Below are 14,464 nucleotides of genomic sequence, written 5' to 3' on the forward strand. Positions count from 1 at the left end.
ATCCCAGGGTACTAAAGGATGTGGCCATGGAAATAGTGGATATGTTGGTTGTCACCCTCCAAAATTCTGTAGATTTTGGAACAATCCCAGCAGATTGGAAGGTGGCAAACGTATCTCCACTTATCTAAAAAAAAAGGGAGGGAGAAAACAGGAAATTACAGATTGGTTAGCCTAGTATCGGTAATAGGGAAATGCTACAGTCTATTATGAAGGATGTGATAACAGGACACTTAGAAAATAGGGATGAAATTAGACAAAGACAGCATGGATTTATGAAAGTGAAATCATGTTTGACAAACCGACTGGAGTTTTTTGAGGACATAACTAGCAGGATAGATAAGGGAGAAATAGTGGGTGTGGTATATTTGTATTTTCAGAAGGCTTTTGATAAAGTCCCACATAAGAGATTGATGTGTAAAATTAAAGCACATGGGATTGGGGGTAATATATTGGCATGGATTGAGAATTGGTTAGCAGACGGAGAGTAGGAATAAATGAATCTTTTCAGAGTTGCAGTCGGTGACTAGTGGGGTACTGCAGGGATTGGTGCTTGGGCTCCTGCTATTCACAATATATGTCAATGATTTGAATGAGGGAACCAAATGTAATATTTCCAAGTTTGCTGATGACACAAAACTTGGTGGGAATGTGAGTCTTGTAATGTAAGCTTCAAGGCAATTTAGACAAGTTGAGTGAGTGGACAAACACATGGCAGATGCAGTATAATGTGGATAAGCGTGAGATTATCCATTTAAGTAGGAAAACCAGAATGAGACAGTATTATTTAAATGGTGATAATTTGGGAAATGTTGATGTACAAAGGGATCTGGGTGTCCTTGTACACCAATCACTGAAAGCAAGCATGCAGGTGCAGCAAGCAGTTAAGAAGGCAAATGGTATCTTGGCCTTCATTGCGAGAGGACTTGAGTACAGGAGCAAGGATGTCTTACTGCAGCTGTACAGGGCCTTGGTGACACCACACCTGGAGTATTGTGTGCAGTTTTGGTCTCCTTACCCAAGAAAGGATGTATTTGCCAAAGAGTGAGTGCAGCGAAGGTTCACTAGGCTGATTGCTGGAATAGCAGGATGGTCGAATGAGGAGAGATTGGCTCGACTAGGCCTGTATTCCCTGGAGTTTAGAAGAATGAGAGGAGATCTCATTGAAACATAAAATTCTGATAGTGGACAGACTAGGTGCAGGGATGATGTTTCCTCTGGCTGGGGATATAGAACAAGTGGTCACAGTCTCAGTATACAGGGTAGGCTATTTAGGACTAAGATGAGGAGAAACTTCTTCACTCAGAGGGTGATGAACCTGTGGAATTCTCTACCAAAGAGGGCTGTGGAGGCCAAGTCACTGAACATATTTAAGAAGGAAATAGATTTCTGGACTCTAAAGGCGTCAAGGGGTATGGGGAGAGAGTGAGAGTATGGCATTGAGATAGAGGATCACCGATGATCATATTGAATGGCGGAGTGGACTTGAAGGGCCGAATGACCTACACCTGCTTTCTATGTTTCTATGAATCGAATTGGCTGAAGGCTGGCATCTGTGATGCTGGGGACCTCCAGAGGAGGCCGAGATGGATCATCCACTCGGCACTTTTGGCTGAAGCTGGTTGCAAGTGCTTCAGCCTTATCTTTTGCACTGCTGTGCTGGGCTCCCCCATCATTGAGGATGGTGATATTTGTGAGGCCTCCTTCTCCAGTGAGTTGTTTAACTGTCCTCCTCTATTCATGGCTGGATATGGCAGGACTGCAGAGCTTGGATCTGATCCACTGACCGTGGAATAACTTAGCTTTCTCTATCACTTGCTGCTTATGCTGTATGGCACGCAAGTAGTCCTGTGTTATAGCTTCTTCAGATTGACACCTCATTTTTAGTAAGCCTGGTGCTGCTCCTGGCATGCCCTCTTGCACTCTTCATTGAACCATGGTTGATCCCCTCACTTGGTGGCAACGGTAGAGTGGGGGACATGCCTGGCCATGAGGTTACTGATTGTAGTTGAGTACAATTCTTCTGCTGCTGCTGCCGCCCCACAGCACCTCGTGGTTGTCCAGTCTTGATTTGCTAGATATGTTCAAAAATCTATCCCATTTAGCATGGTGGTAGTGCCACACAACGGGGGGTATCCTCAATGTGAAGTCGTCATTGCTAGGGCTGTGCAGTGGCCACTCTTACCAATACTGTCATGGAGAGATGCATCTGTGGCAGGCAAGTTGGTGAGGATGAAGTCAAGTATGTTTTTCCCTCTTATTGGTTCTCTCAATATCTGTCACAGACCCAGTCTAGCAGCTATGTCCTTTTGGACTCGGCCAGCTCGGGCCTGTGGCTGTGCTACTCTTGGTGATGGACATTGATGTTTCCACCCAGAGTAAGTTCTGTGCCCGTGCCACCCTCCGTGCTTCCTTTAAATGGTGTTCAACATGGAGGACGACTGATTCATCAGCTGAGGGGCAGGAGGCAGTATGTGGTAATCAGCAGGAGGTTTCCTTGCCCATGTTTGGGCTGATGCCATGAGACTTCATGGGGTCCAGCATCAATGTTGAGGACATGTAGGGCAGCTCCCTCCTGACTGTATACCATTGTGCCATTACCTTTGCTGGATCTGTCACAGGACAGACCCAAGGATGGTGATGGTGGCCTCTGGGACATTGTCTGTAAGGTATGATTCCATGAGGATGACTATGTCAGGCTGTTGCTTGACTAGTCTGCAAGACAGCTCTCCCAATTTTGGCACTAGCCCGCAAATGTTAGTAAGGACTTTGCAGGGTCAACAGGGCTGAATTTGCCATTGTTGTTTCCAGTGCCTAGGTCAATGCCAGGTGGTCCAGCCTTAGACTTTTTAGTGGTTTGTCACAACTGAGTGGCTTGCTAGGCCATTTAAGAGTCAACCACGTTGCTGTGGATCTGGAGTCACACGTAGGCCAGGTCATTAGTGAACTAGATGGGTTTTTACGACAATGGTCGTCATCATCAAACTTTTAATTCCAGCATCTGCCATGGTGGGATTTGAACCCGTGTCCCCATAGCTTTATCCTGGGTCTCTGGATTACTAGTGACAACACCACTACACCACCGCCTCCCCCAGGATAGTGCAGGAAAATAAAGTAGAAGATCAGCCATGATCTCATTGAATGGTGGAGTGGGTTTGAAGGGCTAAATGGCCTATTCCTACTGTTTCTTACGTTCTTGAACTAAATGGAGGGAGAATTCACATGAGGGGAGATTTGGAAAACTGGAGAGGACAAGGCAATAGTGCAGGGTAATGATACAGGTAATGATAACCTGAGTGTGACAGGAAATGCAGAACATAGAAACAAAAGTGTGTACCAGCAAATGAGGTCAGAGTAAGCAAAAATGGTAAAAGCACATATTTAAAAGCTCTCTATCTGAATGCTTGCAACATTACTGCCCTCCCTCAGCCGATGAATCAGTGCTCCTCCATGTTGGACACCAGTTGGAAGAAGCACTGAGGGCAGCTCAGGTGCAGAATGTACTCTGGGTGGTGGACTTCAATGTCCATCACCAAACTGGTTTGGTAGTACCACTACTGACCAAGCTGACCGAGTCCTAAATGACATAGCTGCTAGACTGGGTCTGCAGTAGGTGGTGAGGGAACCAACAAGAGGGAAAAACATACTTGACTTCTTCCTCACCAACCTGCCTGCCGCAGATGCATCTGTCCATGACAGCATCGGTAGGAGTGACCAGCGTACAGTCCTTGTGGAGGCGAAGTCCCGCCTTCGCATTGAGGATACCCTCCATCATGTTGTGTGGTACTACCACTGTGCTAAATGGGAGAGATTTCGAACAGATCTAGCAACTCAATTGGGCATCTATGAGGTGCTGTGGACCATCAGCAGCAGCAGAATTGTACTTGAACACAATCTGTAACCTCATGGCCCAGCATAACCCACACTCTACCATTACCATCAAGCTGGGGGATCAACCCTGATTCAATGAAGAGTGCAGGAGGGCATGCCAGGAGCAGCACCAGGCATACCTAAAAATGAGGTGTCAACCTGGTGAAGCTATAACACTGGACTAATTGCGTGCCAAACAGCATAAGCAGTAAATGATAGACAGAGCTAAGCTTTCGCACAACAAATGGATCAGATCTAAGCTCTGCAGTCCTGCCACATCCAGTCATGAATAGTAGTGGACAATTAAACAACTCACTGGAAGAGAAGAATCCATAAATATCCCCATCATCAATGATGGAGGAACCCAGCACATCAATGCAAAAGATAACGCTGAAGCATTTGCTACAATCTTCAGCCAGAAGTGCCGAATGGATGATCCATTTTGGCCTACTCCGGAGGTCCCCAACATCTCAGATGCCAGCCTGCAGCCAATTCAAATCACTCTGTGATATCAAGAAACAGCTGAAGGCACTGGATAGTGTAAAGGCTATGGGCTCTTACAATATTCTGGCAATAGTACTGAAGACTTGTGCTGCAGAACTTGCCACACCCCTAGCCAAGCTATTCCAGTACAACGACAACACTCAGATCTACCCGGCTATGTGGAAAGTTGCCCAGGTATGTCCTGTACACAAAAAGCAGGGCAAATCCAACCCAGCCAATTATTGCCCCATCAGTCTACTCTCGAACATCAGTAAAATAATGGAATGGGCCAACGACAGTGCTATTAAGTGGCACTCGCTTAGCAATAATCTGATCACTGATGCCCAGTTTGGGTTCCGGCAGGGCCACTCAGCTCCTGACCTCATTACAGCCTTGGTTCAAACATGGACAAAAGAGCTGAACTCCCGAGATGAGGTGAGAGTGACTGCCCTTGTCATCAAAGCCACATTCGACCAAGTATAAGCATCTAGGAGCCCTAGCAAAATGGGGTCAATGGGAATCAGGGGGAAAACTCTCTGCTGGTTGGAGTCATACTTAGCACAAAGGAAGATAATTGTGGTTGTTGGAGGTCAGTCATCTGAGCTCCAGGACATCACTACAGGAGTTCCTCAGGGTAGTGTCCTCGGTCCAACCACCTTCAGCTGCTCCATCAATGAACATCCTTCCATCATAAGGTCAGAAGTGGGGGTGTTCGCTGATGATTGCACAATGTTCACCATTTGCAATTCATCAGATACTGAAGCAGTCCATGTCCAAATGCAGCAAGACCTGGACAATATCCAGGCTTGGGCTGACAAGTGGCAAGTAACATTTGTACACACAAGTGTCAGGCAATGAGCATCTCCAACAAGAGAAAATCCAACCATTTCCCCTTGATGTTCAATGGCATTATCATCATTGAATCCTCCATTATCAACAACCTGGGGGTTACCATTGACCAGAAACTGGACTGGATTAGCCATATAAATACTATGGCTACAAGAGCAGGTCAGAGGCTAGGAATCGTGTGACAAGTAACTCACCACCTGTCTCCCCAGAGCCTGTCCACCATCTACAAGGCACAAGTCAGGAGTGTGATGGAATACTCCCCACTTGCCTGGATGAATGCAGCACCCACAACACTCAAGAAGCTTGACACCGTCCAGGAAAAAGCAGCCTACTTGATTGGCACCACATCCACAAACATTCACTCCCTCCAGCACTGATGCACAGTAGCAGCAGTGTGTACCATCTACAAGATGCACTGCAGGAATTCACCAAGGCTCCTTTGACAGCACCTTCCAAACCCATAACCACTACCATCTAGAAGGACAAGGGTAGCAGATAGATGGGCGACACCTCCAAGTCGTTCACCATCCTGTCTTGAAAATATATAGTCATTCCTTCACTGTCGCTGGGTCAAAATCCTGGAACTCTCTCCTTAACAGCACTGTGGGTGTACCTACACCACATGGACTGCAGCAGTTCAAGAAGGCAGCTCACCAGCACCTTCTCAAGGGCAACTAGGGATGGGCAATAAATGTTGGCCCAGCCAACGAAGCCCACATCGTGTAATGAATTTTTTTTTAATCTTAAAATGGATCACTTGATAGCCAAAATAGAAATAAACTAGTATCATATAATAGCCATTACAAAGCCATGGCTGCAATGTGGCCAAGGCTGAGTATTCAAGCGTATTTGACATTTAGGAACATCAGGAGGAAAGGAAAAGTAGGGTGGGATTGCTCTGTTGATCAATGATGAGATCAGTACAATAATGAGAAATTATCTTTATTCAGAAGATCAAGATGTAGAGCCAGTAATATAAAAGAAGTTTGCAAGAATTTTTTTAGATATATAAAGGGTAAGAAAGAGGCAAAAGTGGACATTGGGCCATTGGAAAATGACGCTGGAGAAGTAGTAGTGGGGAACAAAGAAATGGCAGAGGAACTGAATAGGTACTTTGCGTCAGTCTTCACAGTGGAAGACACGAGTGACATCCCCGAAGTTCAAGAGAGTCAGTGGGGCAGAGGTGAGTATGGTGGCCATAGCCAAGGAGAAGGTGCTAGGAAAACTGAAAGGTCTGAAGGTGGATAAATCACCTGGACCAGATGGATTACACCCCAGAGTTCTGAAGGAGATAGCTGAAGAGATAGTGGAGACGTTAGTGGTGATCTTTCAGGAATCACTGGAGTTAGGGAGGGTCCCAGAGGACTGGAAAATCGCTAATGTAACCCCACTGTTTAAGAAGGGAGTGAGGCAAAAGACAGGAAATTACAGGCCGATTAGCCTGACCTTAGTCGTTGGTAAGATTTTAGAGTCCATTATTAAGGATGAGATTTCAGAATACTTGGAAGTGCATGGTAAAATCGGGCAAAATCAGCATGGTTTCATCAAGGGGAGGTCATGCCTGACAAATCTGTTAGAATTCTTTGAGGAGGTAATGAGTAGGTTAGACAAAGGAGAGCCAATGGATGTTACAAAGATAGGTGGAGGGACAGGTAGTATTGAGGAGGCGGGGAGGCTGCAGAAGGATTTGGACAGGTTAGGAGAATGGGCAAAGAAGTGGCAGATGGAATACAACGTGGGAAAGTGTGAGGTCATGCACTTTGGTAGGAAGAATAGAGGCATAGGCTATTTTCTAAATGGGGAGAGAATTCAGAAGTCTGGAGTGCAAAGGGACTTGGGAATCCTAGTCCAGGATTCTCTTAAGGTTAACTTGCAGGTTGAGTGGGTAGTTAGGAAGGCAAATGCAATGTTGGCATTTATTTCGAGAGGACTAGAATATAAAAGCAGGGATGTGCTGCTGAGGCTTTATAAGGCTCTGGTCAGACCACATTTAGAATATTGTGAGCAATTTTGGGCCCCGTATCTCAGGAAGGATGTGCTGGCCCTGGAGAGGGTCCAGAGGAGGTTCACAAGAATGATCCCAGGAATGAAAGGCTTAACATATGAGGAATGTTTGAGGACTCTGGGTCTATACTCGATGGAGTTTAGAAGGATGAGGGGGGGGATCTGATTGAAACTTACAGGATACTGAAAGGCCTGGATAGAGTGGACATGGGGAAGATGTTTCCATTAGTAGGAGAGACTAGGACCCGAGGGCACAGCCTCAGAGTAAAGGGAAGACCTTTTAGAACAGAGACGAGGAGAAATTTCTTTAGCCAGAGAGTGGTGAATCTATGGAATTCATTGCCACAGAAGGCTGCGGAGGCCAGGTCAATGAGTGTATTTAAGACCGAGATAGATAGGTTCTTGATTGGTAAGGGGATCAATGGTTACGGAGAGAAGGCGGGAGAATGGGGTTGAGAAACTTATCAGCCATGATTGAACGTTGGAGCACACTCGATAGGCCGAATGGCCTAATTTCTGCTCCTATGTCTTATGGTCTTATGGTCTAATCAGTTTGGATGTAGATAAGAAACAGCAAAGGAAAGAAGTCACTGCTGGGAGTAGTTTATAAGTCACCTAACAGTAGCTACACAGTAGGACAGAGTATACATCAAGAAATAATCGAGGCTTACAAGTAAGGTACTGCAATAATCATGGGTGACTTTAATCTTCATATAGATTGGACAAATCAAATCGACAATGGTAGTGTAGAAGATGAGTTCATAAAGTGCGTTTTTGAAAGTTTCTTACAACCATACATTCTGGAACTTATCAGGGACCAGGTTATTTTGGACCAGGTAAAGTGTATTGAGTCAGGATTAATTAAGTTAAGGATCTTCTAGGCAAGCGTGATCATAGCATGTTAGAATTTCACATTCAGTTTGAGAGTGAGAAATGCCTGCAACTTCTTAAATAAAGGCAATGATAAGCGATGAAGCGAATTGACTAAAATGGATTGGTAAAATAGGCTAAGATGAAAGATATTCAATGGCAGACATTTAAGGAGATATTTCATAACACTCAACAAAGATATATTGCACTTTTGAAGATTGCACTCTACCAGAAGGATGCCACCATTCATGGCTAACTAAGGAAGTTAAGGGTGGTATCAAATTGAAAAAGGCATACAATGCTGTGAAGATTAGTGGTAGGGCCGATGATTGTGAAAATTGTAGAAACCAGCAAAGGATGACAAAAAAAGGGAGAAATTTGGCAATGAGGGAAAAGTAGCAAGAAATATAAAACAGATGATGAAAGTTTCTATAAGCATATAAAAAGGAAAAGAGTAGCTAAATTGAGCATTGGTCCCTTAGAGGGTGAGACTGCAGAATTAATGGGATAGGAGGAAATGGCAGAGGCTTTATACAAGTATTTTTTGTCTGACTTCACAGCAGAAGATACAAAAAGCATCCCAAGAATGAAAATCGAGGCAGAGGAGAGGGGGGAATTTGGAACAATCACTATCACTGGAGAATAAGTAATGGGAAAACTAATGGGACTAAAGGCTGACCAGTACCTTGGACCTGATGGTCTACATCCTAGAGTCTTAAAAGAAGTGGCTTGCAGAGATAGTGGATGCATTGGTTGTAATCTTCCAGAATTCCCTAGATTTTGGAAAGGTCCCAGTGGATTGAAAAACTGAACATGTAACACCTCTGTTCAAGAAAGGAGATGACAGAAAGCAGGAATCTATATGCCAGTTAGTCTAATATCTCTCATGAATATATGGAATAAGCTACCAAAAGTAATGGATTTAAAGACATTAAGAAAGTTGAACTGCAGTTGGATTCTAGATCTGGCAAGTCAAGTGCTTCAATGGGCTACAAATGTTTTTTCTTCTTCCCTGGCATTTTCTTATAGAATCATAGAAATGGAAGCATGAAAATGTGTAGACCTTCTGTCATTCTTTCCTTGAATGACAGAGGACAGTTGTCGGGGGCGGTGGTGGTGGAAAAAAGAGGGAAAGAAACAGGAAGCACTGTCCAATCTGACCTTCACCTGTCAACCATACACGTATTCATTTTTCAGTTGCGGACGATGATAAGGTACACTAACAGCCTCACTTCTGATCCTATGGGGGAGGAAAGGTCTTTGCTGAAGCAGGTAAGGATAGTTGGGCTGAGGACATTACTCTGAAGAACTCCTGTAGCAATGTCCTGGGCTTGAGATAATTGGCATCTAAGAACCACAACCATCTTTCTTTGTGCTAGGTATATTGTTAGCCACTGGAGAGTTTTGCCCTGATTCCCAATGACTCCAGTTTTATTTAGGTTCCTTGGCGCTACGCTCAATCAAATGCTACCTTGACTTTAAATGCAGTTCACTCTCACCTCACTCTGGAAATTGGTATTTCAAGCAAGGCTGTAATGAGATAAAAGCAAAATTCTGCGGATGCTGGAAATCTGAAACAAAAACGAAAATAGTTGGAAAAACTCAGCAGATCTGACAGCATCTGTGGAGAGGAAGACAGTTAACGTGACTTCATCAAAACTAAGGAAAAATAGAAATGAGGTGAAATATAAGCTGTTTGAGGGGGGGTGGGACAGGTAGAGCTAAATAGAGGGCCAGTGATAGGTGGAGGCAAAGAAGAGATTGCCAAAGATGTCATAGACAAAAGGATAAAGGGGTTTTGACGGTGGTGATATGAGCTAAGGAATGTGCTAATGGTGACATTAAGGGTAGAAAGCAGGACGAGCAAGTGACAGATGGCCCTAGTTGGGGTGGGGTGGGGGGAAGGGATCGAAATAAGCTAAAAGGTGGAGATAAAACGATGGATGGAAATGAGGTCTGGACCTGAGCCAAGCTGTTCCAGGATAACTAAAACACTGGCATCTAACCTGACAATTGCCCAGAGAATTGAATCAATTTACATGGTACAGAATGGCGGGGCCCAAACTGAGTGTTGACGCACAAGTGATTGGTGATTAAATGCTGCTTGATGGCACTTTTCTTAATGCCTTCTGCAATCTTGCTGACGATTGAGAATGTGTTGATTGGATAAAAGCAACAGAGCCAATATTATAGTTGTACTGAAATAGCATCGCTAGTCTTGACAGCAGGTCTTCAAAACTACAGCCGGGATGTTATCGGGACCCACATCCATTGATATATCCAGTGCACTTAGCCATTTCTTGATATTACATGGAGTGAATTGAATTGGCTGAAGACTAGTACCTGTTATGGTGGAGCCTCAGGAGGATGCTAAGAATCATCCACTCGGCACTTCTGGCTGAAAATGGTTACAAATGCTTCAACCTTATCTTTTGCACTCTGCCATTGTTGAGAATAGGTATGTTAATGGAACCTCCTCTCCCTCCATGAGTTGCTTAATTGTCGACCACTATTCATGATTGAATGTAACAGAATTGCGGAGCTTTGACCTGACTAGCTGATTGTGGGACTGTTTATCTCTGTAGAACATGCTACTTTCACTGTTTATCATCCAATCTTGTGTTGTAGCTTCACCAGCTTGGCACTTCATTTTCAGATACTCCTGCTACTGCTTACTGTATGATCTTCTATACTCCAAATGACAAGGTCAGTCATCAGGCATGAAGCCAATGGAGGAGTGTTGGAAGTGCTGTACTAGGAGGTTAAAGAATGGAGTGAAATATAATTCTGTTGCTTTTGATGAAACTCAGTGCCCAGAGTTTCTAGATAACATAACAAATAGAAGCAAGAGCAGACTAGTTGACCCCAGTTTGGTTCGTGAGTACCAGGATATGTCCCCATGGCAGTGAGTCTGCACACTGCGTGTCTGGGGGCCAAACTTCCTCCTAGTTCCTATGAAGCTTTAGCCTGAGGCTGCAAGGGACCCAGTTTCTGTATATCACCACAAGGAGGCACAGCTGAAGACTTACCAATGGAGAGGCTGTGTACTAACAATGAGGGACTTCCACATTTGGCTCTATTTTTTGCATTGCTACAAGCCAGCATTGTGGGGGAAAATGAGAATCAAACTAGCACAAAAGCATGCTAACTCCACACTCACAAACATTTGCTCCCTCCACCACCGACGCGCAGTAGAAACAGTGTACCATCTACAAGATGCACTGCAGGAACTCACCAAGACTCCTTTGACAGCACCTTCCAAACCCAGGACCACTACCATCTAGAAGGACAAGGGCAGCAGATGGATGGGAACGCCACCGCCTGGAAGTTCCCCTCCAAGTCACTCACCATCTTGACTTGGAAATATAGTGCCATTCCTTCACTGTCACTGAGTCAAAATCCTGGAACTCCCTAACAGCACAGTGGGTGTACCTACACCACACAGACTGCAGTGGTTCAATAAGGCAGCTCACCACCACCTTCTCAAGGGCAACTAAGGGTGGGCAATAAATGCTGGCCCAGCCAGCAAAGCTCACATCCCATGAATGAATAAAAAAACTCTCTTCACCCACACATTAAATGCATCACATTGACCTGATTTCACTTTTTTCCAGTATATGGTTTGAACCCACATCATTGTTGTCATTCTGCAACACACTAGGACTTTCAGAAGGCATTCAGCAAAGTGCCACATAATACAAAAGTAGATGCAATGCTAGAACTTCATAATCACTGCTTAGGTCTTGGCCAGAGTATTGTGAACAATTCTGGGCACCACACTAAAGGAAAGATGTAAAGGACTTAGAAAGTGTGTTGAGAAAGTTTACCAGGATGTTAGCTGGCTGAAGGACTTAAGTTATGCAGAGAAGCTGGACAAGTTGGGACTATTCTCCTGAGAACGTTAAGAGGTGACCTAATAGTTTTTCAAAATGACGGACGGTTTTGACAAAGTTAGAGAAAACCTGGTGAGTGAGTCATGTGTTCAAAATAATTTGCAAAATTAAGATCTGGAGCGACCTTTTAAGATCTGGAATGTTCTACCTGAAAGAGTGGTGGAAGCTTAACCATAAACATTAAAGGCAGTTTTACAGGTTCATGAGGACAGGCAACTTACAGGGTTAGTAACAAAAGGTTAGCGTGTTGAACGAAGCAAGAGTGTTCTTTCAAGGAGCCAGCAAAGGCACGAGAGGCCACATGGCCTTTTTCTATTTTGTAAATTACTATGATTTTATGAATTTACTTGCAAAATTAAATGTGACTTGGTATTTTAATTATTTAATACGTCTTATAAACGGAATACATGACATGGAGCCCTGGGATATGGACTATCCATGTGAATAGTGTCTACGTGTACAATCCATTCATTGTACTGGTTTTCCTCGCTCGTGAATTATCGAGTCTCACTTGAAATGTATAATCCCACATCTCAGCTTTATTTATCCTCCTGAAACATACCTGGCGGGTCAGGAAAAGGGGAGCAATAAGGGTATAATCTACAGCACTATAACACAAAATGGATTCGTATGAAATTTCTGGTTGTCGCCTTGCAATAGAATATTGTACTAATTACAAGGAGCTGGGTGAGATTAGAGACTGCCCACTCATTAAACATTCCTAAAAATGTACTGAAATTACCCAAAACCCCAAGGGTTAGTGTGGTCTTCTTCTGTAACCATTAATAACAGATTGCAATTGCTAGGGGCTGCCATGTCTTTTTACATCAGAATCATGTGACGGATCCGGGAGCTCTCCACTGCCACAACTGAACTCAGTCTGCTCTCTCTTTTCTTCCTGATTACAGCATTTTCGCGGTCACCGTCTCGGTAGCAGTACCGGCACCCGACTGATATTTCAGTAATTCGGAATCAGGTTGGTTTCTTTTTGCTTCCCCCACCCTCTCTTTAAAATAACAAAACCCGAAATGATCCATGTTGTTATTTTATAAATGTCCCCTAAGCGAGGACATCAAATAGACACACGGGGAATGGGTTGAAATCGACTAAGAAATTGACCAACTTGGTTCGCTGGGTGTCTGCTGCCTTGGTTTAAGGTTAGCTCACTGGGGGAAAAGGGGGCAGGTAGGAGCTACTGGAGTCTGATGGCTGATCGTGTGAATGTCGAAAAATATTGTAGGTCAGCATTTGCAGATTCGGATCTTTCTGGGCGGTGTATCTACCGGTAATCTAGGGTCAAGTAGACTAAAAATTTCTTCGAATTATTTATTCCAATATCGTTTATTTTGTATTTGGCTGTAACGATTGTTTAGAAACAGGAAACGGTTACAGAAGGTTTACAATAACGTGGAGCTGGCCCAATAAATTCAACAGCATTCAAAGTCTGACTGAGTGAGGAAACGCTGCTGGTTTTACTGCTCGTTGTAAGCACACTATTCCGTCGGAGGATTTGATACATAGGATGGGGTTTAATGGTCATTGTAATCCCGATTAGGCTCGTTTAAGTGTTCATTAAGTAAAACCATATAGAATTCGTGATAGTTAATTGAGAGTAGCCGGAAGTGAAAAATAAATTATGTATTTTACACGACTGTATTCCTAACCTGTTGGATACGCTGAAACGTTACATCATGGATGTGATGCGTAATAATGCTAAAAAATAAATACAGTTAGAGGGTAATAAGTGGAAATTGGTTTTGAAGAAATACGACATAATGCCAGGCCGGTAGCTGATAGAAAGTCAGATTTATTTTTAAACAAGTTATAGGCATTTGTATGTGTGTGCGTATTAATTTAGAGGACACACACATCACTCGCCCTTTCAGCGAGTACTTGGCTGTGGACCTGTCAATTACATATCTGACCACATTGCCCGATATATAAAGAGGTATGTCCTCTATAGAGGTATGCCATTTCGTAAATTAAAAATGATGCCTTTCAAACCTTTCTATCCTTAAAATCTCATTTATTGGGAGAAATCTAGTAAAATTAGCTTATTTTATACATTTGACCTTTTGGAATATTTCCCCTGATTTCCAGCTCCAGAATGTAGTGTTTGAATTTTAATTACCAAATGTACAATAGAATCACAATCAATGATACTGCTATAGTACATAAACTAAAATAAGTATTTGGTGCTGAGATTATTCCACGGACAAGTGGTAGCTGGTAGATTTATTGTTAATTTGATTAATCAACCTATCCTTCAACTTTGCAGATCTGCAAGAAAGTTTCCTTCATGCAAATTTATGTCGAATTGTTGAGAGAGGAATGAGATTATGAAGGTGCTGATAATTTCCATTGTGACAAAACCATTGCTTCTGTTTTGATCTCTGAGATGTCAGTGGCACGTGAGAGGGCAGAAGAGTGGAGTTTAGACCTGCCAGGAGTTCAGCACCATTGAAAGCTCAGCTTTGATGGGCACCATTAGGGAAGTC

At 43.6% G+C, this 14,464-nt stretch overlaps 1 long non-coding RNA gene across 1 annotated transcript in view; it reads right to left on the reverse strand.

Annotated features, from left to right (window-relative positions):
- LOC144695041 (uncharacterized) overlaps nt 1–12,273 on the reverse strand; it is a 69,479-nt gene extending 57,206 nt beyond the window's left edge. Inside the window, exons 1-2 of the long non-coding RNA XR_013579850.1 lie at nt 12,188–12,273; nt 9,573–9,644 (exon numbers count right to left, since the gene is read on the reverse strand). This is a non-coding gene — a long non-coding RNA (uncharacterized LOC144695041). The remainder of the gene's footprint in view (nt 1–9,572; nt 9,645–12,187) is intronic.
- Nucleotides 12,274–14,464: the final 2,191 nt, after the last annotated feature.

The sequence above is a fragment of the Cetorhinus maximus genome, chromosome 2 (genome assembly GCF_964194155.1).
Source record: "Cetorhinus maximus chromosome 2, sCetMax3.hap1.1, whole genome shotgun sequence".
Lineage (NCBI taxonomy): Eukaryota > Metazoa > Chordata > Chondrichthyes > Lamniformes > Cetorhinidae > Cetorhinus > Cetorhinus maximus.